We start from the raw sequence: 4,022 nt of genomic DNA, 5'->3' as shown, positions 1-4,022 counted from the left end.
ATTTGTTATTCACATAACTCAATTCGAGTTCCTCATTTCTAACTAAGGTTGTTAACGTGTAACAAACGTAATTGTATAACCAACACATTCATCATCATAAGCATCGTGAACTATCGAAACTTTATGTTTTGTGAACACATCCACTGATCACACTGTTCTGTTTGTTTTATTCACGGCGAAGGACCACATGACGAAGGATCAACCTTCGTCGAAGTTAGGTGTGACGAAGAATCCTTTGGCGAAGGTTTAACCTTCATCGGGATTAAGTGTGACGAAGATTCAAGATTGTTCGTCGAGAGGCTTGTCAGCGAAGAATGATTCTTCGTCGACCTGAGGTTCGTCGCTGGCATTGTTCGTCAAAACCCTTAACAGTTTCTTAATTTTAGCAAACAGTTTCAATATTCCCAAAGCAATTCAAACCATCTAATTCGGTCAATTATCATTCATGTTCATACAACCCCTAATCATCAGTTCATCATCATTGATACACTAACTTAAATCCATAACATCATTCATCATACAACCGTCAAAACTGTGTATATATCATACGGCTCAATAATCAAAACACAAACATCGTACACCCTAATCATTGGTCAAATCATTATAAATATTTCTAATCAGCCGATTATCACAGAAATTTGCCAAATCCTTATGATCATTCTAATATTGATTGATCCGATTATCACACATGCATTCAACGAATTCATACATGCTGCCTAACGATCCTTAGAAATCACACTACTCATGTAATTCATCAATTATCATGAACAAAGCCATATCAGTACATTCACACACAATTAATACACTAACCAGAGTATGATGTAGGAGCGAAGGTGCTTAGATTCAAGAAAGAGAGAGAGAGAGCTCCCGAGAAGAAGGTTGCCGTCGGGTAGTTGAGGGAATTAGGGTTTTGCCGATTCTTGTTTACAATTACGTTATGAGGGATTATTCGATATCTAATAGTAGTCCGGCCCACTCTGGGCCACAAACTATCTTGGGCCAAAGTCCCTGGTCGGCGAAGTATCATTTGGCGAAGATTCGTCGTGACGAAGACTAAATCTTCGTCGACTTGGGTTGGGACGAACACTTACTCTTCGTCGACTTGAATTTCCATTGCACATTAGATATTAATCATCACATATTGAATCATCAGAATACATTGATCACTTAAACAACTTTAATCACCTAAACAACTACACATGAGATCACATAAAATAAATACATGACATAACATAAAACAAATTGTCAAAACAGGGTTGCGAAGCAAGTGATTCGTAGGACAAAGACCTTGGAATCTCGGGTTGTCACATCATCCCCAACTTGAAAGAAATTTCGTCCCGAAATTTGATAAGCAATCCAAAGTGGCATGGTGTTAAATCAGGATAACTGTGGATTTTCCCCAGGTGCCACATCTCGACACCCGAAAACTTTGAAGTTTGTGTAATTTGGCACCGCATGAAACAACACTTTAAATGGAGATTTGTGATTTAATAACTTTGTAGGTAGACGATTTATGATATGTGCAGCGGAAGAGAACGCATCAACCCAAAAACTAGCGGGCGTTAGCACCAAAAAGCATGGCTAGTCTGGTTTTGGTAAGGTGGCGATGTTTGCGTTCGGCTCTACTGTTTTGTTGAGATGTATAGGGGCAAGACATCCGATGATGAATACCATTATGAAGAAATAAATTTCGAACTCTATGATTTAAGAATTCGGTTCCCCCGTCGCTTTGAAATACTTTAATTTTGCATGAGAATTGTGTTTGAGCGAAGGTCATATAATTTTTGAGCACGTCAAAAAACTATGATTTTGCTTTCAAGACGTAGAGTTCATCCTTTTGGGTTCCTTTTGCCAGAATGGTCTTTGTGACCAAATCCTGAATAGTAAAGTAAGATCGAGAAAACACAAAATCAACCGGATAATCATTAGTAAGTTTGCTAATGGAGAGCAATTTCTTCTTCAGATTAGGAACAATTAGAACATCTTTTAATTTCAAGTCCGGATTAATTGAATGAGTATCAATACGAGAAATTGAGAGAATATTACCATTTCCAAACGCCACTTTGTCATCACCATGATAAGAAGTCGAAGAGTCAACATGAGTTGGTTACGGTGCCACGTGAGCGGTAGCACCGGAGTCAGCACACCAATCTGGTGTGGAGTCGGTTATGTTACAATCTGCATGAAAAGCTTGAGTTAAGTTGGCAGCCGAAAAAGAGTTTTGTTGTGCAAAAGTTTTGAGATCGGGACAAGTATTTGCATAGTGACTGTTATTTCGACATAATTGACAATGAGGAGGTCTTCGACCTCTACCTCGTGAGTTCATAGTACCAGAATGGTTACCTCTGCTAGAACGTCCTCGGCCCAGATAAGAAGATCGAGACGAAGTGTCATACGTGGTGAAAGCTACGGGAGCAGGTTCTGGTCCACGAAGTGAGGTGACAAATATTTCATGTCCTTCGGCACGTGCAAGAAGAGTACGGAAAGAAGGGAGAGGGTAAATAGCCCTCTGTGCAGTTGAAAAAGTCTCAAACACAGACCTTAAACCGCAAAGGAACTAGTGACTTAACTCGGTTTCTGATACAGACTGTCTAATGGCAGCAAGATTGTCACAAATGGACTTAAACTTGCGCCCATATTCGGCAACAGAAAGGGACCCTTTTTTAGTTGGCAAAAGGAGTCTCTGAGGTTTTGAGATCTTTCCAAAGAATCTTGACTGTAAGCAGATTCTAGAGCGTGTCAGACATCATGAGAAGATGAATAACCTAAAACTTCAGCCATGGCCCCCTCACTCAGAGAAGACTGGATGAAAAGCATAACTCTCTGGTCAGTTTCAAGCCATGATGTGTACTCAGGATTAGTGACAGATTTGTCTTCTTGAGTGATGGTTTTCGATGGTGCTGGAAAGGAACCATCAACAAATCGAAACCAATCTTGATGATGAAGGAGGGGCTTGATTTGTTTTCACCATAAAAAGGTAATTTGAGGAAGACAACTTGATGGTTAACATATGCAAAAGAGCATTCATGGGAAGAGATTTGTCTGTGGAAGAAGAAGCCATGGGAGGGAAGGAAAAGGAGGAATCGAGATTGTCTATAGGGAGAGATGGGGAAGAAAAAGAGGGCAACACTGTTTTGGGGAGAAAAAGGGATCGTGTGTTAGGCTGATACCATATTAGACTTTTGTAATATTCACTACGAAGGTAACTGTGATATTGATAGGAAATATATAATACACAAATTACAAGGAAACAACATGATTCTAGGATAATTACAATTAACTATTGCGTAACTTATTTGACTAATAATATAGAGAATATTACAGAGGATTAATTTGCTTGATCTCTTCCTTTAGTATATTCTCCGATACCCGTAAAGTTCATCATCTCGTTTACTTCGTTTTCATATTGTGTCTAAAATATGTTTAGTTTTCATATGGTGTCTAAAATATGTTTACTTCCAATAAATTCATCATCTATCAATCTGGTGCGTGACAAAACTCCGTCAAACGCATGGGCAAACAGCTAAAACGTCTTGTATAATTGTTAAACATCACGTAAGATTGCAAAAAAGTGTAGGTGAACGTTTTCCTGAACACGTTTCTTAGTTCACAATTATCGACTCGTCGTAAAATGTGTGCTTTCACACAAGGAAGAATCATTTGTTTGCAACTAAAGACCTCAAACGGCAATCTATGCACGAGTAAGTAACTTATTTGTAGATTTATGTATTCTTGAACAAGTTTTTAGAGTAAATACATCGTTAATGTTGTTTTCATCAAATTTTATACCTTTTGATATTATTCTAAATTTATGGTCTTGTTATTTTTTTATCACTTGAAGTGCAATGCATGAGCACATGAGTATATTCAGACGTCACGTTAGCTGTCACGTCATCAATAAAACCAAAATCAGATGCCATATTAGCTGTCCCGTCATAAAAAATACCACGTCACTACACATGTGTCACATCAGCAAAAAACTAACTTGGTTGGTGTATAACTAGTTTGAGAGTAACAAAGGA

At 38.3% G+C, this 4,022-nt stretch overlaps 1 long non-coding RNA gene across 1 annotated transcript; it reads right to left on the bottom strand.

The window, feature by feature from the left end:
• Positions 1–1,125: 1,125 nt before the first annotated feature.
• Positions 1,126–3,109, bottom strand: LOC118479671. The gene is made up of 3 exons (XR_004859958.1): positions 2,344–3,109; positions 2,047–2,178; positions 1,126–1,876 (listed from the first exon to the last, which is right to left on the bottom strand). It is a non-coding gene; the product is annotated as an uncharacterized LOC118479671 (long non-coding RNA).
• Positions 3,110–4,022: the final 913 nt, after the last annotated feature.

This window comes from Helianthus annuus, chromosome 6 (assembly GCF_002127325.2).
Source record: "Helianthus annuus cultivar XRQ/B chromosome 6, HanXRQr2.0-SUNRISE, whole genome shotgun sequence".
In the NCBI taxonomy this organism is placed as follows: Eukaryota; Viridiplantae; Streptophyta; class Magnoliopsida; order Asterales; family Asteraceae; genus Helianthus; species Helianthus annuus.
Note: the sequence above shows the minus strand (reverse complement) of the source record. Positions and strands in the feature narration are given on the sequence as shown.